The 23,870-nt window shown below is 46.6% G+C and overlaps 1 pseudogene; it reads right to left on the minus strand.

The window, feature by feature from the left end:
- Positions 1-1,449: 1,449 nt before the first annotated feature.
- LOC145358071 (U1 spliceosomal RNA) lies at positions 1,450-1,593 on the minus strand (annotated as a pseudogene).
- Positions 1,594-23,870: the final 22,277 nt, after the last annotated feature.

A 23,870-nucleotide genomic window follows, 5' to 3' on the forward strand; every position in this document is an offset into this window, starting at 1 on the left:
ATAGGCCAGACTGGGTAAGGATGGCAGATTTCCTTCCCATTAGTGAAGCAGATGGGTTTTAACGACAATGGGATTTATGATCGTCATTGGACTTTTAATTCCAGATTGTTTTTTGACTATTGAATTCACATTTCACCATCTGCCTTGTGGGATTCGAACTCAGGTCCCCAAAGTATTACCATGGTTCTCTGGATTACTAATCCAGTGACAATAGCACTATGCAACTGTTTCACCAATCTAGCGCATTTAGGCAAGTAAAACATTAAAAGCATTTTACAAAAGCATCAAAACAAGTCTCCAACATTGAGCCACATACAGAGGAGATATCAGGCTGTTGACCAATATCTTGGTTAAAGAAATAGTTTTTAAATGGTGTATTCAAGGAGAGAAGGGAGTTAGAAAGGGTTAAGAAGGGAATTTCTGAGGTTAGGGACAGCTGAGGGCACTATTGCTCAATGGGGGCAGTGATTGAAATCATAATGTGCAAGAGACCAGAATTGGGGAGAGCTGGAGGAGGTTACAGTCACCAGAATCATACATGGGTCCCTGGCGCTGTGAGGCAGCAGCGCTAACCACTGTGCCACCATGCCGCAGTGGGATCATGAGGCCGCTTAAAAACAAGATTAAAAACTTAAAAATCAAAGCAGTGCTAGACTGGGATGCCAGTGAGCATCAGAGACCAACGGGACTTGATGCAAGGGAGGATGCAGGCAACAAAGTTTTGGATTAGCTTAATTTTATGGAGGATGGGAGGTGGGAGTCCAACCAGGACAGTGTTGGAATGGTCAAGTCGAGAGGTAACAGCAGGTTGGAGGATGGTTGAAACACTGAAAGGATTGAGGCTGGAGTAGCATCAGATGATGCTGTGTTAGTGATTCATGATCGTGTGGTTGGAAGCTCACCTTGGGATCAAGTGCCACACCAGGGTTACTGATACTCTGGTTCAGCCTCAGGCAGTTCCCAAGCAGTGCGATGGAGCCTATGGTTAGACTTTGAGATGGGAACAACCACAATGGCTTTGGTCTTCCCAATTCTTAGTTACAGGAAATTTCTCCTCATCTGCTCCTGGTTGCTGGATAAGCAGTGTGATAACATGAGAGACAATAATTAAGAGCTAACAAAATGGTGATACAGTGGTTAGCACTGCTGCCTCAGTGCCAGGGGCCTGGATTCAATTCCAGCCTTGGGTCACTGTGTGGAGTTTGCCCATTCTCTCTGTGGTCTACGTGGGTTTCCTTCCACACTCCAAAGATGTGGGGTAAGGTGGGCTGGCCAGGCAACATTGGCCCTTAGAGTCAGGAGGACTAGCAGGGTAAATATGTGGGATTATGGGGATAGGGTCTGAGTGGGATTGTTGTAAGTACAGGCTCACAGGGACAAATGGCCCCCTTCTGCACTGTAAGGATTCTATAATTCAATTCTAGAATCAATGCCAGAAAGGATGTCATGATAATTAGGAACTACAAATTTTGCAGTTGAGTATCGCATATTTGGGAACATTGCAGGCATCAGCACACCCGCAGTGCAATGGGACAGCCTTATCCTGGGCGAACCACCTTCTTGATCATGGTTTCACCCCTGCCAGATAAGTATTAGGAACTACACCACTTAAAAATTTGCTTACACTGCAGTGGTATGTGTCTTAACCGTTTTTTGTTGTAACTCACATGTTTATATATCACTCAAGAATCCCAATGTCACACTTCCCATTGCTTCAATACCAAACTTCCTGGATAGTTACCATTATTTTTTAAAATTCTTTTGTGGGACATGGATGTTGCTGGCTGGCCAGCACTTACTCATCCTAGTTGCCCTTGGAGGGTAGTGAGAGTTAATCACACGTAGGCCAGACCAGGCAAGGACTGCAGATTTCCTTCCCTAACAGGGATCAGTGAACCAGATCCATTTTTCCCAAAATCAACACTGATTTCACAGTCATCAGTTAGATTTTGAATTCAGTAAAAACTGAATACAAATTCCACCATCTGCAGTGGCAGGATTTGGACCCAAGTCCTCCGAACGTTAGCCAAGTTTCTGGTTTAATAGGTGCCAGTGATAATACCACTAGGCCATCGCCTCCCCTTAACAGGGCACCTCAGTCACTAGCCTTTGCTGTCCAATTTGCGCTTTAATATAGTGAGGTAGTTTTACTGTTAGTCCTACAGCCAAATCCATCCCATTCTCCCCATGTAAGTCCTGCAAACCGAGAAATATGTCCTGAAAGATAATAAGCTGAAATACAGATAGTGGAATGTGTCGCTTGGCTTGGATGCCTCCTAAATCAAAATGGCAGCTTCTAGGCTCTGCATCCATCTCTTCCTGTCAACAACCTGGTCTGGTTGTGTTCCAATAACTCTTTGGTAAGATATGTGTTGCAGGCATGTCAATGAAATACATTAATCACCAAGTCCGGGAAAAAAAGTCTTTGAGACACGGCAGTTATGAAATGCAAATGATCTAAAAACCTTGGCAACAAAGAAGAAAGAACAGCGAACGCAGTAAAACCAGACTCCGACACCCTGTTTTTAACAAAAAGGGATGCAATGCACACCTTTCCATTAGGGCTACTAGACAATTACAAAACTATTGATTCACCAACTGAAGTACACTCTGGAGCTTGCATAAGAAGCCACTTTTCAAGGTTGAAAAGGACAGAGCTTATTGCAATCATTTTTAATAATATCAGGTCTTTTTTATTGTCAACTTGCAGCGTTGTGCAGTTTGTTGCCACTGCTGTAATACAACAGTAACTCTCCCCCCGTTTGGGCCAGAAATCAAATGCTGTGCTATCAGACTGCTTGTCCTTTTACTGGTCCCTCGTACTCGCTATCAATAGCAGCAGTTGAGAGTTTACAAGGGACACAGTTCATCTCTTTTCCCTTCCTATTATCGCCCAAATTAATCCCAGCAATTTTTTTTTTAAAGCAGCAATCCCTCATCCTCTGCCTCGCTATGAAATTTGGTCTGCTGTAGTATTTTATGTTCCTTTTGAAAAAGGTAATAAAAGTTGCAATTGGTTGCTGTGTTAAAATCCACTCTGCGCTCCCCGATGTGACTTCCTGTCCTAGGAATACTGAACACCAATTTCATTTACGCAAGGTTAATGCGGTTTTAAAACTGCTTCAATTGCTCTCCAATAATCTGATTTTCCTCACTGCTTCTAAGTAAACTTAATGACATTTTACTTAAAAAAACCAGATTATCCCCCATGCTAAAATCTTTCCAGTAGCAATTGGCCACGGTCTTAAATGCTTGCGTTAAAAAGTTTTGAAATTTTTCCTTTAAGGATTAAATGCTGAACGATTTGCAGAATGTACAGCACATGAACAGGTGATCCAACCCAACTAGTCTGTAGCAATACTCTGCAAAGCCCCTCATTTTACCCACCTCATCTTCACATGCTTAACAATGCATTCAGGTCGGTGATGCAAGTTGAGATAGATTTTGGATGACCTACAGTTTACTGAGGGTGGATTGTGGAAGGCGTCGCTGGCTAGTCCAGCATTTACTGCCCATCCCAGAGGGCAAGTGAAACTCAACCACGGTGCTGTGGCTCTGGAGTCACGTGTAGGCCAGACTGGAAAAAGACAGCAGATTTCCTTCCCTAAATCATAGGAGCACAGAAGGAGGCCATTCAGCCTGCACGATGAACTGGTCACAATCCCACCCAAGCCCTATTCCTGTAACCCCACTAATTTACCCTAATTCCCTGACACTAGGGTCAATTTAGCAAGGCCAATCAACCTAACCCATACAACTTTGCAACATGCAAGGAAACTGGAGCACCCGGAGGAAACCTATGCAGATACAGGGAGAACGTACAAACTCCACACAGACAGTGACCCGAGGCCGGAATTGAACCCGGGTCCCTGGTGCTTTGAGGCAGTGGCGCTAACCACTGTGCCTCGTGTTTGCCCCACTAAAGGACATTAACGAAGCAGATGAGTTTTTCCTGACAATGGTTTCACGGTCACCAGTAGATTCTTAATTCCAGATACTTTTATTGAATTCAAATTTCACCATCTGCCATGGTGGGATTCGAAACCCAAAGCATTACCTAGGTCTCTGGAATATTAGTCCAATGACAATAGCACTAGGTCACTGCCTCCCCAAGTTGGGGAATGTTGAGGGATTGAAAACAGGCAGTTTTGGTGATGGGGCAGATGTGTGACCTGAAGATAACCTTGGGGCCAAAGAGAACCCTGAGGTTCTGATCAGTCTGGTACAGATTCCAGGAAGAGGGATAGAGTCAATGACTAGGGATTGGAATTGATGGGAAATACCATGACCAGTGACTTTAGCTTCCTAATATTAAACTGCACATAAGAACATAAGAAATAGGAGCAGGAGTAGGCCATCCAGCCCTTCGAGCCTGCCCCGCCATTCAATAAGATCATGGCTGATCTGTCGTGGCTCAGTTCCACTTTCCCGCCCTCTCCCCATAACCCTTAATCCCCTCTCTTATCAAGAACCCATCAACCCACGTCTTAAAAACATTTAGCGAGGTAGCCTCCACCACTTCAACGGGCAGAGAATTCCAGAGACTCCCCACCCTTTGAGTGAAGAAGTTCCTCCTCAACTCCGTTCTAAACCGCCCCCCCTTTATCTTGAGGCTGTGCCCCCTAGTCCTACTGTTCTTTCTGAGCGGGAAGAGTCTCTCCACCTCTATCCTATCCATCCCATTCATCATCTTGTGTCTCAATGAGATCTCCCCTCATTCTTCTAAACTCTAACGAGTACAAGCCTAGTTTATTCAGCCTCTCCTCATAGCTCAACCTCTTCAACTCCGGTATCAGCCTAGTAAACCTCCTCTGCACTCCCTCCAAGGCCAAAATATCCTTGCGTAAGTACAGCGCCCAAAACCACACACAGTACTCCAGCTGCGGCCTCACCAATGCCCTATACAGCCGCAGCAAGACCTCCCTACTTTTATATTCAATCCCCCTCGCTATGAAGGCCAGCATCCCATTTGCCTTCCTGACCACCTGCTGCACCTGCAAGCTGGGTTTTTGCGACTCATGCACAAGGACCCCGAGGTCCCTCTGCACCGTCACCTGCTGCAGTTTTTCACCACGTAAGTAATAATCCTTCTTACCATTATTCCTACCAAAGTGGACCACCTCGCACTTGCCAACATTAAATTCCATTTGCCAGTTCCTGGCCCATTCGCCCAGCCTATCTAGATCCTTCTGCAGACTCTCCACACCCTCCGCACAATTTGCCCTTCCACCAATCTTAGGTGACATCAGCAAATTTCGACACCATGCACTCGGTTCCCTCCTCCAGGTCATCTATATAAATGGTAAATAGCTGAGGCCCCAGCACCGACCCCTGGGGCACTCCACTAGTCACCAACCGCCAATCCGAATAGCACCCATTGACCCCCACTCTCTGCCTGTTTGACAACCAATCCTCTATCCATGCTAACACCCTACCCCCAACTCCATGTCCCCTGACCTTCTGCAATAACCTCTTGTGAGGTACCTTGTCAAACGCCTTCTGAAAAATCAAGGAAGACCACATCCACCGCCCTAGACACATCCTCATAGAACTCCAGTAAGTTTGTCAGACACGACTTCCCCTTAACGAAACCATGCTGCGTCTGCTCTATCAAGCAATTCCCCTCAAGATGCCTTGCTATTTCCTCCTTGATGACGGATTCTAACATTTTACCTACAACAGACGTTAAACTAACCGGCCTATAATTCCTTGCCTTTTGCCTGGCACCCTTCTTAAACAACGGCGTAACATTAGCCGTTTTCCAATCTTCCGGCACTTCCCCGGAATCCAGCGACGTCTGGAAAATAACCACCAAGGCATCCACTATCACCTCTGCCATTTCTTTCAGAACCCTCGGATGCATCCCATCCGGTCCTGGGGACTTGTCCACAATCAGTCCCTCCAGTCTGTCAAGCACCGCCTCTCTAGTAACAATAATGTCATTGAGACCCTCCAGTCCTACCACCTTTCCATCTCTAACACCCGGCAAATTATTCACGTCCTCCTCCGTGAAGACCGAAACAAAAAAGTTATTCAAGACCTCAGCCATATCCCCATCCCCTACCACTAAGTCCCCTTCTCATCCTCTAAGGGTCCAACGTTCACCCTAACCAGCCTCTTCCTTTTTATATATTTATAAAAACTCTTGCTATCCTTTTTTATATTAAGCACTAGTCCAGCTTCATAGTTTCTCTTACCCTTCTTTATCAAATTCTTTGTCAATTTTTGTTGACATTTAAACCTCTGCCATTCCTCTTCTCGCCCACTACTCTTAGCTACTCTAAATGCCTCTGCTTTTAATTTAACACTTTCCTTCACCTCCTTCATTATCCACGGCTTATTACCTCTCCTCCTACTGTCCTTTTTGACCATCGGAATAAATTTCTGCTGAGCACCAAGAAAGATCTCCTTAAAGATCCTCCACTGCTCCTCAGCAGACCTACCTTCCAACGCGCTCCCCCAGTCAAATTCGCCAATTCTTCTCTCATCCTACCGTACTCCCCTCTGTTCAAACAAAGGACGCGTGTCCGGGAACCCACTTTCTCCTCCTCCATCTGCACCAGAAACTCCTCCATACAATGATCACTCTCCCCAAGAGGATCCTTCACCACAAGGTCCCTAATTCTACCCGCCTCATTACATAGCACCAGATCCAAGATAGCTCGCTCCCTCATCAGCTCCAACGCACACTGTTCAAGGAAACTATCCCGGCAGCATTCCAAGAACATAGTTCTGAATGTTGGACAAGTTTTTTTTTCTCCTCCCACCAACGACATCACCCAAGGCTGTGAGCTGCAGAGACCATGATTCAAAAAAATCTGTTAAAGGGACACTAATGTCACACCTTGTAGATGGTGGACAGGCTTTGGCGAGTCAGGTGGTGAGCTACTCTCCACAGGGTCCAGCTCAGAAGCAATAAGAGATGGAACTCAGTTTAACAATACATCTAATTCTAAAGAATGTGTTGGTAGATGCAACTTTTCACTGGTGGTTCTCAAGATAAATTCAGGACAGAGAGGGGTTAAAGAACAGGAACAATGAAAATTAGAGCACAGGAACAGGCCCCTCTGCCTTCACCATGCTGCCTGACTTAACTAAAACCCCCTGCGCTTCCAGGGACCATATCCTGCCATTCCCATCTTATTCATGTACTTATCAAGGCACCCCTTAAAAGTCACTACCATATCCGCTTCCACTACCTCCCCTGGCAATGAGTTCCAGGCACCCACCACGATCTGTGTAAAAAAAATCTGCCTCATACATCTCTTAAAACTTGCCCCTTGCACCTTAAACCTATTCCCCCCCTAGTAATTGACTCTTCCACCCTGGGAAAACGCTTCTGACTATCCACTCTGTCATATAATCTTGTAGACTTCTATCAGGTGTCCCTGAACCTCTGTCACTCCAGTGAGAACAAACCAAGTTTCTCCAACCTCTCCTCATAGCTAATGCCCTCCATATCAGGCAACATCCTGGTAAATCTTTTCTGTACATTTTCCAAGGCCGCCACATCCTTCCGGTAGTGTGGTGAGCAGAATTGAACACTACATTCCAAGTGTGGCCTCACTAAGATTCTATAAAGCATCAACGGGACTTGCCAATTTTTAAACTCAATACCCCGGCCGATGAAGGCAAGCATGCCATATGCCTTCTTGACTACCTTCTCCACCTGCATTGCCACTGTCAGTCACCTGTGTACTGGTACACGCAGATCTCTTTGCCTATCAATACTCCTAAGGGTTCTGCCATTTATTGTATATTTCCTATCCGTATTAGACCTTCCAAAATGCATTACCTCACATTTGTCTGGATTAAACTCCATCTGCCATCTCTCCACCCAAGTCTCCAACTGATCTATATCCTGCTGTATCCTCTGATGGTCCTCATCACTATCCACAAATCCACCAACTTTTGTGTCTGCACAAACTTACTAAATCAATTCAGTTACATTTTCCTCTAAATCATTTAGATATATTACAAACAGCAAAGATCCCAGCACTGATCCCTGAGGAACTCCTAGCCACCTGACAAAGGGACAGGCAGTCCTGAAAGGTTGCAGCTTTTGCTACAAACAAACAGGTTTGGACTTCAAACTGGCATTGTGGGATTTCTTTCAGTTTCACTCCAGTCCAATGCCAGCGTCTCCACAGCATGAACACCACTCATCACAGCCCTCCATTCAGAATCATGCCCTTCCATTGCTACCCTCTGCCCTGTTGAAGTTCAAAAGAGATTAACCCCCCCACCCCACCACACACAAACACCGTGCTAGTTTTCTTGGAATCATATTCAGCTGCAGCAAAAATGCTGAAGATCTTTTAAACAATTAAAACAAAGCCAAAGCCATCACTAAAACTAATAGCAGCCATTTACAAAGACACATGATGAACAGTTACATTGAAATGTAACATTATCCTGGGGTCCAGGTCAATATTGATCCCTCAATCAACATGATGAAGGCAGATTTCACAGAATCACAGAATACTACAGCACAGAAGAGGCTCTTCAGCCCATCAAGTCTGTACTGATTATCTCCTGGTCATTGCCACACTGATGTTCCCACAATAGACCTTCTGATGGGAGAGACTTACTAACCATTGGTTGCTGATAGCCTCTTCCAGTCCCAAAGTCAATAGCATTGGTGTTGCTCTTTGGCTGTGCTGCCTTTGACAGGACTGGAAGATCCCACCAGTGGTAAGGTCTGGAAAACCACAGCTCTTGATCACAGAATATTCACATTACTCACCTGGGTTGGTCTGTTCCTAACCTGGTTAAGAGGTCCCACTCTCCCTGATAGCATTAACTGTTAGTGTATGATGGAGCAATGACACAGCAGCTTGTCCTTTACTTTAGCAAGTTTATTGCACTTCAACCTCAGTAGAGCTACAAACGCCACATAAAATCCCCATTGCAACTCCTCCAGCTGTGTCCGTTTATACTCTTTAATGTTGAGCCAATAACTATGACCTGTCTTTAATAAGGCAATTAGCCTAACGATGTAATTGTCACAGCATGCACTCACTGATGCACACTGACATGCTTTGCTCTAATTATTGCATGATATGGAATTTATAAAAGAGAAGCTTATTGAACTGACTTTCAAACAGATTAATGCTCCTGAGACACAATCCCAACACAGCAGCTGCATGGCTAATGTAGGAAGGTAAACCTAGACTGGCTAGCTCTTTGTCAACTGATGGGCTGAATGGCCTCCTTACAAATCATGTGATTTCTAATCTCTCAGGCATTAGGGTTCTAAAATAGGTTACTTAAGGTTTACTTATTAGTGTCACAAGTAGGCTTACATTAATATTGCAATGAAGTTACTGTGAGAATCCCCTTGTCTCCACATTCCAGTGCCTGTTCGGGTACACTGAGGGAGAATTTAGCATAGACAATGCACCCTAACCAGCATGTCTTTTGAACTGTGGGTGGGGCACCCAGAGGAAACTCATATTTACAGCGGGAGAATGTGCAAGCTCCACACAGACAGTGACCCAATGCCAGAATTGAACCCGGGTCCCTGGTGCTGTGAGACCACTGTGCCGCTCTCAGTGTAGATTTGCCTCAAGACTTTGACGAATGATTTCTGGGTGCAGTCACTCCGATAGCCACAGGCTGACTGTGTGGTAATGTGACCCCTTTAAAGGGATGATTCTTTGAGGGCTATATGATTGGGCTGGAGCCAATGGAGAAGCCAGGCGGGAATCGGGAACAAGGGCTCGTGTCCTGGGATGGAGAGGAACCTCAGTTGGAGCTGAGGAGGAGACCATGTGTGGATTCCAGTTCTGTATTTTACCAGTTAATGAACTGTTAGTGTTGAAGCCTTCATCCTGTTTCCATTTACTTTATTCCATTTCATTTCATCTCATTTTATCGTCCTTCTTTTTCTCTTCTATTTTTCCACTTCTCCGTTCTAGCTCTCCTTCTATCTATGCCCTCCCCCCTACCCCCTTCAATGGAACTGCCACATTCCTCAGGCAGTCCTTTAACAATCTGTACCTCTGTTCTGCCATTCTCGCATTCTGATCACTTTTAGCACCTTCTCAGCCTTCTGTATCCTCATTTACATTTCCTTTGTCCCATTCCCCAGCACCCCCACCTCCTACTCCCATAGTATAAATCTCTGCTGATTCCCTTCGCTCTGAGCTCAGTCAAAGAGTCACCTGGACTTGAAACATTGGCTCTATTCTCTCCCCACACAGATGCTACCAGACCTGGTGAGATTTTCCAGCATTTTATGTTATTTTTGAAGACAGAATGGGGTGGCACAGTGGTTAGCACAGCTGCCTCACAGAGCCAGGGGCCCAGGTTCAATTCTGGCCTTGGGCCAACTGACTGCGAGGAGTTTGCACATTCTCCCCATATTTGCTTGGGTTTCCCCTGGGTGCTCTGGTTTCCTCCCACAGTCCAAAGATGTGCGAGTTAGGCTGATTGACCGGGGAAAATTGACCCTAATGTCGGGGGAGTAACTGGGTAAATATGTGGGGTTACGGGAATAGGATCTGGGTGGGATTGTGGTTGGTGCAGACTTGATGGGCTGAATGGCCTCCTTCTGCACTGGAAGGATTCTATGATTCATCCTGCTGGATTGATATCTGTAGGCAAAGGTTTCAACATGTCGTACGTACAATAACATGAGGATGGCATGTCATTGTAAGAGGCTCGTGTTATAAGGCCATCCCAGGGGTGATGGCCTTTATTACAGGAACGACATGACGCACATCCTGGACAAAGTATGGTGAAAGTACCTGTCCGGAGCTATGTTTGGTGGCCTGGTCTCGATAAAGAAATCGAGAGAATGGCCAGCCAATGCCAGAGTTGTGAAGTCCAGCAGTCATTGCCACATCAGCAAATATGCATCTGTGGGAGTGACTGGGTCGGCCGTGGTCAAGACTGCACAGAGACTTCACAGGGCCGTTCATCAGACACATGTTCCTCATCCTGGTTACGTTCACTCAAAATGACTAGATGACCAGCTAATGAAATCTACAATGGCCGCTGCCACCATTGATACATTACAGCAGATACCTTGCCATCCATGGGATCCTAGAGGTCTCCATGTCAGACAGTGGCACAGCATTTACAATGGTGAGGTTTCAGAAATTTGTCAAGTCAAACTGTATTCGGTCATTCCCTTACAACCCAACCTCCTATAGGTTAGCAGAACGAGCTGTACAAATGTTTAAATCATTGATGAAAATGCAAGTTCGTGGGCCACTGCTTTTATGTTTTGGAGGGTTTCTTGTCTTACAATACTATGCCGAATGTGACCACAGGGGTTACACCATCTGAATTATTAATGGGACGCTACCTGGGTGTCTCATTAATTGTTGGGTTTGGGTTTGGGTTTTGGTATCTCCAGATTTGGCAGGGAAGGTGGAGGCTGGGGAAGCCTCCCAGAAAGAACAGCGTGACACAAAAGAGAGACAGAGTGTCCCAGGCTGGTCATTTAGTTATGGCCAGAAACTGATGGGTGGCAGACAAAACTGGCGAAAGAACGGGACCGGTCTCCCGCATTGTAGAAGTTCAAGACTGCTGTGTAAAAACAAAACACGTGGATAATTTGAGGAAGAGAGTTGGGTCTGACCCATGGGACCAATAGGTGTGTCCTGTGGCGGAGTGCTGCATGCTAGTTGCTGATCCAGGGATGCACGCGGTTAATGTGGAGCTGAGGGAACCAGCAGGTTCTGAAGCCGAGGAGGCAGTAGGTACTGAGGAGGATGTCAATCCCAGATTGGTGAGTTTGCCTTTTGCATCTGCCAGCCCAGTGTCAACGCTTGCTGAAGCACCCAGTACTGACATTCCTCCAGAGTCTGGAAGTCTCTAGACTGATTGACATTGCGAATGAACTTTACTTTTGGATGTCCCTGATGTGTTATCACGTCAATGGTGCGGTTAATGTTCCATTTGTTTTCATTCTTTGGTGAACTCAGGGGTTAAAGGGGCAGAGGGGGGAGTTGGCGGGGGGGTAGGGGGTCAGGGGGGGCTGGGTTGGAGGGAGTGTGGTAATGTAGCCCCTTTAAGGGACATTCCTTTGAGGGGCATGTGATTGGGCCAGACCCTATGGAGAGGCCACGTGGGAGGCCAAGCAAATTGGGAGCAAGGGTGCACATCCTGGGATGGGAGGAACTTTAGTTGAAACCAAGAGAGAGGAGAAGAGAATAGGTTTGTGTATTTCAGTTCCGTCAGGCCCTTATAGAATCCTAGAATCCCTACAGTACAGAAGTAGGCCCTTTGGCCCATCGAGTCTGCACCGACCAAAGTCCCACTCAGGTCCTATTCCCATCACCCCACATATTTACCCTGCTAATCCCCCTGACACTAGGGGCAATTTAGCACGGCCAATCAACCTAGCCCGCACATCTTTAGATGTGGGAGGAAACCGGACCATCCGGAGGAAACCCATGCAGACACGGAGAGAAGGTGCAAACTCCACATAGACACTGACCCGAGGCAGGAATTGAACCTGGGTCCCTGGCGTGTGAGGCACTGTGCCACTGTACTGCCCCACATCATCTATCTTGCATGGTTTGGGGGGGAGGGGGAATGGTAGAAGGGAGGATGCCCCTCTTTTTTTAAGGTGCTTCCCTGATGCTCCCCCAGACCTCTGACCAGGTCTCTGATCTTCAGGTAAGCATTCTCCAAGGTGGCCTTCACAACACATGACAGCGCAGAGTCGCTGAGCAGAAACTGATAGCCAAGTTCCGCACACATGAGGACGGTTTCACCCGGGATCTTGGGTTCACGCCACACTATCTGTAACCCCCACAACTTGCCTGGACTTGCAAAATCTCACTAACTTTCCTGTCAGGAAGCAATACACATCTTTTTAACCTGTGCTTAATGTTCTCTCCACTCACATTGTCTGTACCTTTAAGATTTAATTAGCTGTAAAGACTCACATTCCAATCATTATTCATGTAAATTGAGTTTGTCTTTATATGCCCTGTTTGTGATCAGAACTCCCACCCACCTGACGAAGGAACAGCTGGTTCCAAAGGTTAGTGGTGTTTGCTACAAATAAACCTGTTGGACTTTAACCTGGTGTTGTGAGACTTCTTACTGTGTTTACCCCAGTCCAACGCCAGCATCTCCACATCATGATTCCCCTGGATCTTCAGGGTCCAGCACACTTGTACTTAGCAACACCAAACATCATATTTATTTTGTACATATGTTACATTAGTTAATAAACCATTATTTGCTGAAGCCACAATGAATCATATTCAAATTTATTACAACGGCACAGTGGCACAATGGTTAGCACTGCTGCCTCACAGCGCCAGGGACTCGGATCTAATCCCTGGCTTGAGTCACTGTCTGTGTGGAATTTGCACATTCACTCCGTCTCTGCATGTTTCCTCCAGGTGCTCCGGTTTCCTCCCATGCTCCAAAGATGTGCGGGTTAGGTGCATTGGCCATGGTGAATTGCCCCTTAGTGTCAGGGGGACCAGCTAGGGTAAATGCATGGGGTTATGGGGATAGGGTCTGGGTGGGATTGTGGTCTGTGCAGACTCAACGGGCCAAATGACCTCCTTCTGCACTGTAGGATTTGATGATTCTATGAACTATAAACTATGCAACAAAAAGAAAGGTAGCAGGGTCACACTGAAGGAATTTTTTTTTTGAAAGAAGAGATTGATTCAGATTTCAGGTTCTTTATTTTCTGTGGCCATGTGGAAGAGAAGTTAAGCTGGCACGGAGTCAGGAGCTGGAAAAGGAACCCAACACTTTGTATTCAGTTGGCTGGACAGACCCAGGTTTAATGTGTTTGCTTAGTATCTCGAAGGATCCAGATTGTCTGAATGACACGTGCTACTGGATACAAGTTGAAGTACTCTTTAGGGTATAAGCGTTGATGTTCAAGAATTTGGAACTTGATAAGAGCTGAAGACAGAAAGATCTTTCATAATCGAAGGATATCCCAATCTCTTCACAGCCAACAGAGCACTTTACTGCAGCCTGTTCACTGTTTAAAAGCTTATTTATTAGTGACACAAGTAGGCTTGTATTAACACTGCAATGAAGTTACTGTGAAAATCCACTAGTCGCCACACTCCAGAGCCTGTTCGGGTACACTGAGGAAGAATTTAGCACTGACAATGCATCTAACCAGCATGTCTTTCAGACTGTGGGAGGAAACCGGAGCAGCTAGAGGAAACCCACACAGACACGGGGAGCACGTGCGGACTCTGCACACTGAACCGTGCCAGGTTCAATGTCCCTGGCCTCGTGAGGCAGCAGTACTAATCAGTGCCTTCTGTAGTAACGTAGGGGGGGATTCTCCCCGTTTCAGGCTAAGTGCCCACGCTGGCTGGAAAATGAGGGTGTTTGCCAGTGGCACCGGCAGTTTTTGTCAGGTGGGGGGGATTCACCCACCTGAAAGATGCTAATGAGTTCATTCCGGGGAACCCGACGGCCAGTCCCGCTGTTGAGAGATCAGGGTGCCATTTTTAAACAGCATCCTGATCTTTGTACTCAGAGACAGGCCCCCCCCCCCTCCCCAAAAATGAAATGGTGCCTCCCTCCCCCATCTCCTGCCTGACCAGAGAAGCACCACCAACCCCTCACCAAAAAGGGGAGCCCTCCCCCCACTCACAAATAACGGTTATACCTCCCCACACCATGCTCCATGCAGGCATCAGGGAAGACTTTACAGAGGTCCTTTTGGTTCCTTTTCCAGCTCCTGACTCCGTGCCAGCTTAACTTATCTTCCACATGGCCACAGAAAATAAAGAACCCGAAATCTAAAAGCAATCCCTTTTTTCAGGAAAAATACAGTGAACGGCAGAACCCTTAAGAGTATTGATAGACAGAGGGATCTGGGTGTACAGGTACACAGGTCACTGAAAGTGGCAATGCAGGTGGAGAAGGTAGTCAAGAAGGCATACGGCATGCTTGCCTTTATTGGCCAGGGCATTGAGTTTAAAAATTGGCAAGTCATGTTACAGCTTATAGCACCTTAGTTAGACCACACTTGGAATATAGTGTTCAATTCTGGTCGCCACACTACCAGAAGGATGTGGAGGCTTTGGAGAGGGTACAGAAAAGATTTATCAGGATGTTGCCTAATATGGAGGGCATTAGCTATGAGGAGAGGTTGGAGAAACTTGGTTTGTTTTCACTGGAATGACGGAAGTTGAGGGACGACCTGATAGAAGTCTACAAGATTATGAGGGGCATGGACAGAATGGATAGTCAGAAGCTTTTTCCCAGGGTGGAAGAGTCAATTACTAGGGGGTATAGATTTAAGGTGCGAGGGGCAATGTTTAAAGGAGATGTACGAGGCAGATTTTTTTTATACAAAAGGTGGTGGGTGCCTGGAACTTGTTGCTGGGGGAGGAGTGGAAGCCAATACGGTAGTGGCTTTTAAGGGGCATCTTGACAAAGAAATGAAAAGGATGGGAATAGAGGGATATGGTCCCCAGAAAGGTAAGGGGTTTTAGTTTACGTGGGCAGCATGGTCAGTGCAGGTTTTGAGGGCCGAAGGGCCTGTTCCTGTGCTGTAATTTTCTTTGTTCTTTGTCTGCTGCAGAGTGGAGTGCGAGAAATGATTTAAAATCCTGCCAGGTGACTTGGGGGGGCACAGGAGGTTAGGATGATCTGGCCACTTCAGAATTTACACAACGCCCAGGCAGGAATGCAGATATTGGTCACAGGGTTGGCTAAAATCACCATGCCAGGCCTGCCAGTGCTAGGAGGCACAGTCCAGCCACAACATCCCAGCAGAGGGGCAAGGTCAATTTCTTGCCCCCAGCCCGAGACCACCCAACTCCAAGACCCTTGAAGGACCCTTCCTCTGCAACCTGGCAGTGGCAGAGGGGGAAATGGCCACTGGACCTATTTTCACAACCGCCCAAGGCACCATGCCAGGGTGTCAGAGGCAGGGTGCCAGGGGGCAGTGTAATGTTGGCACCGCCAAGGTATGTGGCCTGAAAGGGAGGGGGGTTGCTGAGTGGGGGTCCTGAGGAGGGTGGTGGGAGATGGCAGTGGGGGAGGGTTAGGTCACCCTCATGCTTGTGTGGTGTGGGGAGGGGGGGATGACCCATGATTTGAGTGGTGGAGCGGAGGTTGCCCCTCTTTTCTAAAGGGGTTGCTGATGCTCCCCTGTACCCTCAGGGTCCAGCACATCCTGTCACTGCTGGTACTTAGCAACACCAAAACCCACCCGGTGCTGGGGAGCTGGGTGCATGATGGGGGAGGGGGGGCTGGTGATTGCACCGTCAGACTCACTAATTGTATTACAATTGGTGGATTTACATAACCAGGTTGCCACCCTCTCTGTACAGGAACCCGAACGGGGCTAGAAGGGAGGGTGAATCCCAAAAACCCTCACGTCCAGTGGGAATCCCGATTTTTGGCCATCTGAGGAGACCTGTGAATTCCCCCCCATACAAACTATCGTGGTCAAATTGCACATAGCAAGATCCCACAGTGCAATAATGATTAGATAAACTGCCCTAGTGATGTTGGTTGAGGAATAAGCATTAAGCAAGGTGCTGGGAATCTTTGAATGTACCATGGGGATCTTTTAGCACCCAAGGAAAAGCCCGAGGGCAATTTCCCAGACTTGCTTTCCCCATAATGTCCTATGTTTCTATTGGGTATTCTTCTTGTCTGTAGAGATCACATGGTTTGTAAATGAGGTGGGAAGTCTTTGGGTGGAATTTTCCAGCAGCTGAAACCCAGTCTGCAGGTGCAGCAGGTGGTCAGGAAGGCGAATGGGATGCTGGCCTTTATAGCGAGGGGGATTGAATATAAAAGCAGGGAGGTCTTGCTGCAACTGTACAGGGCACTGGTGAGGCCGCAGCTGGAGTACTGTGTGCAGTTTTGGTCGCCGCACTTACGCAAGATATTTTGGCCTTGGAGGGAGTGCAGAGGAGGTTCACTAGGCTGATACCGGAGATGAGGGGGTTGGACTATGAAGAGAGACTAAATAGACTGGGTCTATACTCGTTGGAGTTTAGAAGGATGAGGGGGGATCTTATAGAGACATATAAGATAATGAAAGGGATGGACAGGGTAGAGGTAGAGAGATTCTTCCCGCTTAGAAAGGACAGTAGGACTAGAGGGCACAGCCTCAAGATAAGGCGGGGGGAGGGGGCAGTTTAGAACAGAGTTGAGGAGGAACTTCTTCACCCAAAGGGTGGTGAATCTCTGGAATTCTCTGCCCGTTGAAGTGGTGGAGGCTACCTCGCTAAATATATTTAAGACACGGGTAGATAGGTTTTTGGTAGGCAAGGGGATTAAGGGTTATGGGGAGAAAGCGGGAGAGTGGAACTGAGCCACTTCAGATCAGCCTTGATCTTATTGAATGGCGGGGCAGGCTCGAAGGGCTAGATGGCCTACTCCTGCTCCTATTTCTTATGTTCTTATGTTTATGAAACCCAAATCGATAGTGATGGGAGAAGAGGTCCCGCCACCAGCCAGTGACGGGCCACCTCCACCTCTGCCAGGCACCCTGTAGTGGAGCGTGGAAAATCCCAGCTGCCATATTGTGAAGAAGGCATCACGGTTCGTCACTGCACAACATTTGAAAAAAACTCCTAAATATCTGAGGGGGGAGGGTCAGTGGTTCAGGATCAGCCATTGCAGGGGGAGGAGGGGAGGCGGGGAGCGGAGTATGGTGAGCGCGCTTTGACTTAAAGAAAAATGTCTTTACCTTGATTCATGTGAGTCGGTAAAATTCTCTGTCCCAGAAGTTTGTACATATTTTCAAGATTGATGTTTGGATGCTAAGGGGATCAAGGATTATGGAGATAAGGCAGGAGAATGAAGTTGATGTCAAAATTCAGCCAAGATCTTATTGCAGGTCATGTTGGCCTATTTCTGCTCTTATTTCCCATGTTCTTACGGGAAGTAAGGAGATGTACGGTTTATTAGGAACATTATAGATTTCTATCCCAGAAGAGACCATTTGGCCCATGGAGTCTGCACCAACTCTCAGAGTATCTTACCTAGGCCCGCATCCCTGCCCTATCCCAATAACTCCACACATTCACCATGGCCAATCCACCTAACCAACACATCATGGGACACTAAGGGCAATGTAACATGGCCGATCCTTCTAATCCGCACATTTTTGGATTATGGGAGGATTTGGGTTCATGTCATACTATTTGTAACTCCCACAACTTGCCTGGGCCTGCAAAATCTCACTAACTGTTCTGGCTGGAGACAATTCACATCTCTTTAACCTGTGCTTAACCCTCACTCCGCTTGCATTGTCTGCATCCGTAAAGATTTAATTACTTGTAAACGCTCACAATCCAACCATTATCTTATAAATTGAGTTTGTGTCTATATATATGCCCTGTTTGTGTACACAGTTTTTCACTTGCCTGAAGAAGCAGCAATGCTGTGAAAGCTTGTGTTACCAAATAAACCTGTTGGACTTTAAATTGATGTTGTGACACTTCTTACTGTGCCCACCCCAGTCCAATGCTGACATCTCAACATCATGGGAGGAAACCAGAGCATCCGGTGGAAGCCCGTGCAGACACAGGGAGAACGTGCAGACTCTGCACAGACAGACAGTCATTCAAGATTGGAATTGAACCCAGCTCCTTGACACTGTGAGGTGGCAGCACTAACCACCACACTACACAAAATCTTTCCACAGAAACTCAAACAGTTACCACAATCTTAGACTCTCACTTAATGGAGCCTGATTGTTTATAGCTCTTTTTAATTCTTTCCCTTCTCCTCCTTAACTCTCCTGATACTGCCCAGGCACCCCCCCCACTCCCCAGCTGAGTAAACAGTTTACTCAGACCTCCACAAGTTCCAGCTCAATCCTTTCACTGCGACAGGGCAAGGGGTGAAAGGTGGGGGATAAAAATGTGGCATCAACTTGTGCTGACATTCCCCCCATCACTGGCCCTCGATCAATATGTGGAGATGCCGGCTTTGGACTGGGGTAAACAGAGTGAGAAGTCTCACGACACCAGGTTAAAAGTCCAACAGGTTTTGATCCAACTAGATCAATAACCAAGGATGAGTGCACTGAAGGCCAAAGGTGTGGCTTCTCACGATATTGGCAATTTTTCACTACATCCTGCATTTTTCATTGCAGCCACTCACTGCGACTGTCCTTGTGTAATGTTAATTTGATCAAAGGAGTTGGTTGCTCAAGGTTGGACAAGAAAGGGAAGTTGTGAGCCACTGTGCAGAGTACGGAGGCAGGCAGCTATTTGACTGGTGTGTTGGTGTATCGCACTGTGATTCCGCACCATTATCTTTTCTCACTCCCGCTCTCACATTTCTAAGTAGTAATGGCTTCGGCAAAGTTAACTGCGGTGAGTCGAAAGAATTAGGAAACCCAACCAGGGATTTTCTAGGGTCAGTCAGGAGTTAATCGCACAAAATAAATTAGACTGGGAAGGCTGATTACACTGCCGGGGTCTTTAAGTAGGAACAGAATGCTATCTATGTTTGTGAGTATTACTGTAGCTGCATACTGTTGTTCTTTGTGTGATTGGCAGCAAGTGCAAAGAAAAGAACAGCACAGGAACAGGCCCTTTGGCCCTCCAAGCCTGTGCCGATCATGATGACCTAATTAAACTAAAAAAAATTCTGCCCTTATTCGGTCCTTTTCCTACCATTTCCTCCCTATTCTTGTACTCATCCAGATGCCTCTTAAATGCTGTTAATGTGCCTGTTTCCACCACCTCCTCTGGCAGCGAGTGAAAACCCTCCCTTAAACTTTCCCCCTCTTGCCTTGAACCTGTGCCCCCCGGGAAAAAGCCCCTGACTATCCGCCCCGTCTATGCCTCAATTTTGTAGACCTTCATCGGGTCTCCCCTCAGCCTCCGTCTTTCCAGAGAAAACATTCCTAGCTTACTCAACCTCTGCTCGTGGCTAATGTCCTCGAGATAAGGCAACATCCTGGTGAACCTTCTCTGCCCTCTCTCTCCAAAGCTGCCACATCCTTCTGATCGTGTGGTGACCTGAACTGCACGCAATAGCCCAAATGCAGCCTAACCAAGGTTTTTACGTAGCCTCTATATCATAAAGAGGTTTTTATATAACACAAAATAGTTTCTCGCTGCGTGAGAGGTCTCTCTCGCCGTCAGAGGAAGACAAGGTCACATAGCTGGAGGAACTGGGCGATTTGAAAATACCTCTATCCTCCCCGGGTTTATAATCAGGAGTTTTAAATGTTTCGAGCTGGCCTGGTTTGCAGCTACGTGGAACGATGGAAAAACGTTGAGGCAGCGAAGGCCTCTCCCTCTCTCTGGTGGTGTGATAACTTTCGCACTGACTGATAACTTTTCCATGTTTATTTCTGCTATGCTGCTCAACATACCATTCTGCTGACACAAAGGAGCTATTCACAAGCGCGGGACTATGTGTGAAGCTGGATATTCCCTTTGGGAAAAGGGAATTGTTACCATGTTTTCTTTTGAGCTAACCTGGAGAGGTTTGACAGCATCGAATGTCCGATGGCATCCAAACTAAAGGGGCACTGCAGTTTAAAAATATTATCTGGGATTCAGGAACAAAAGAGACTCAAGCCATCGCAGTATGATTGACCCAGACACCCCCAACCAGCTCAGCTGATGATGCTGAAATTAATAACCCAAAGCAGCTGAGGAAAGTATCAGAGTAAAATATCTCAAATGGCTCCTGGCATTGCTGTTCCAGGTTGTGGCTAATTAGCTCAAAAATAACACAGTCCGCCTTGATTTAAAACCACAATATCTCTTTCACCATAACTATTGCTTCTGGAGCCAATGTTCAAAAGACACCATACTGCAGAAACTGGTGAACTGGATTAAAAGGAACAGCACTCCAAAAGCTAGTGCTGCCAAATAAACTTGTTGGACTTTAACCTAGTGTTGTGAGACTTCTTACTGAACTGGATCAAAGACAGAGAATGCTGTAACTACAGCTTTTTAAAATGCATCGCTAACTTTCTCCAGTTGTGATGACAGGTCAATGATCTCAAACCTTTATCCTGGTGTTACAAACCAGGTCAGAAACTCCAAGGCACTTATGGAGTCAGCCCAGGCCATGGGTGGATTTTACGGGTCTGAAGTTCGACCGGGGGGGTAGATGGGGTGTGAGTTGAGGTTGGGAGGGGATTGTGGGTACAGGGTGGATCTGGCCTGATAATGACTGTGGGGGCAATGTGCAAGGAGAACTATGTAAGGAGATGGTGAGGTGAGGGCTCACAATGGCAGGCAGAGGGACAAAGAGGTGGTAGACTTTTAGCCTATAAGTTTTGTGCTTTGAAGTTTGGCAAAAGCTGTTTTACTCCAGGTATGATTCCAGTGACCCATTAGGGAGCTTTTATGAAACAAAGTTTATTTAAGAATACAATTAACATATAATAAGACAATTAGCTATAACTTTTATCAATCATAAACAAGAGAAAAAAAACCACCATGATGTGATACAAACCTTAACAGCTACAAATACTATTCCAACCAAACAAGCCCTTACAAACATACACTCCCATTCCAGGCTTAGCACAGGAAGTATGCTCACGTGATGCCGAATCTTGCAGCTTTGCAACACCTGCTGTGACTTGGTCCTTTGGATGGAGAATTAAGACTGACTTCCCCATCCTGTAGCTCTCGGTAGATCTTGAGGTAGAGACAGACCACTGCTGGCCTCTAGGTTTAGCCAGCAAGTTATCTCAAGATACAGAGGCCCTCCTTGCCTCGAATTACTAGCTAGCCAGCCACCAAGAGCTAAGTGTCCAATACCAGGGAGAGATACAGAAACACATCACCTGCAGCCTGGAATCCAGCAGCTTCTAACCAGCCAAACTGAATCTTTGGATTCCTCTGTGAAGGAACCACTTAACCATGACATGTCAATTAGTCTCCCTGCACCCACCTGCCCAACAATTCAAAAGGGTTATAAATTTCCAATTTACATTAGGCCCCAATTAAAAATAAGCGAAATGGCCCATTATATGTCTTCAACGGACATCACAGCAACAATACAAAAAGAAGCAGAGAAATAGGATTAAAATACATTCCTTAAAGGCACAGTAGCGTCACATTGGGTACAATTCTCCATTCTCGGACAGCTCCAGCATCATCTTTTCCATTCCCCAGATTGGCAGGAGCGCCACACCAGATTCTGTACTTGGAATAACCTGTGAGGCACCAAGGCCCCACTTTGACCTCTACCCAGCACATCTGGAGCTTTCCTGTAACCCCTTCCAGTAAACAATGTGATGTCCCTTAGACCCCCTCGTGTGAGCTTTTCCTGCAGCCTTGTCAGTGTCCAGCTTCCCTCCTCCCAGCCTTTCTTCTGCCTTCCATTGTTCATCTTCATCCACCTCCTTGCCCCACTGCCCGCCATTGTGAGCCGTCACCCCACCACCATCTCCTTGCCTAGCCCTCCCTCCACATTGCCCCCACAGTCGTCATCAGGCCAGCCCTCAACCCCACTGCCTCCCCCTTCCCAACCTCAAGCCACATCCATCCAACCATCAATCAAACTTTTGGACCTTTGTGCTGGCTGCAAGAATCCTACAGCACAGCGCTGACAGACAGACACTGCTGAGTGGCACTTCCGTCAGCTGAGTGAGGGTTTTTGAAGAGTTTCACTATTCAAAATGGAAGGTGAAGGGCATGAATGGGGGAGGGGTGTTGATGGGGGGAGAAATTCCTTGTGGAACATCAGACTAGGAGGATGCTAATCCTTTGAGTCTGCTCCACTATTCAATGCGATGATGGCTAATCCGTAGCACAGCGGTTAGCACTGCTGTTTCACTGTGCCAGGGTCCTGGGTTCGATTCCTGGCCTGGGTCACTGTCTGTGTGGAGTTTGCATGTTCTCCCTGTGTCTGTGTGGGTTTCCTCCGGATGCTCCGGTTTCCTCCGACAGTTTGAAAAATGTGTTGGTTAGGTGCATTGACCCAGACTGTAGCAACTAGGGGAATTTCATAGTAACTTCATTGCAGTGTTAACGTAAGCCTTCTGACTAATAAATAAACCTTACTTTATTGTCTCCTACCACATGCTTTGTCTCCATAGCCTTCAAGAACCTTGGTTAAATAGCAATCATCTATCCCACTCAGACTGCTTTTTATGGAAGAGAGCCCTGTATTTTAAACACCTTTCTGATCTAGAAATGTCCCCTAACTTCTTTCTGAATGGTCTGGCTCTGATTTTAAGGTTGGCTCCCCTTGTCTTAGCTTTCCCCATGCACGGTAAATGTTTCTTTCTACTGACACTGTTAGAATCTCAATCAAATTAGGGTCGTTTGCCAGGGAAATAGAAGTCTCACCTACGTAATGTCTCCTCATAATCCATTCCTTAAAACTCTGGCAACATTCTCGTGTGGAGGTTGTGTGGTATCCCTGCCTCTAAGTCAGAAGCTTTGGATTTGAGCCCCATTCCAGAACTTGATGGCTAAGGAAGGTGTTTTTTTACAACACTGCCAAACCTTCCAGCACATACCAATGGCAGCTGGTGGGAGTGGGAGAGAATCCTTGTCAGCCATCTGATGGAAAGAATGTTCAAGCCTCTTATCATGACTAACCATAGTTCCAGGTTACTGTATATCTTAAATCTTGGAGCTACGTAGAGATTAAACGCATTTCTTGCGAAAGGTCTATTTTAAAATGTCTATCCCACGCTCCAGCCCTGGCTTCCAACTCTTCCAATGGCTTTGTTACTTTTCTTTGATTCCACACCCAGGCTTAACCAATCAAGCACAGTGAGCAACATTAGTAACAGACTCACATAATCAAATACAGAATAGTTGAACACTGCACTGCCAATGCTTGCTTTTGTCTGCCGGACATATGTAAAAGTGCATTTTGCCACGTCAACTCAGAACCCCTGAGCGAACTGTAACATGCCACCATCAACGTTCTGGTGAATTTGCACAACACCCCTTCCA

This window comes from Carcharhinus amblyrhynchos, chromosome 24, assembly GCF_965287045.1.
Source record: "Carcharhinus amblyrhynchos chromosome 24, sCarAmb.v2.hapA, whole genome shotgun sequence".
Classification (NCBI taxonomy): Eukaryota; Metazoa; Chordata; class Chondrichthyes; order Carcharhiniformes; family Carcharhinidae; genus Carcharhinus; species Carcharhinus amblyrhynchos.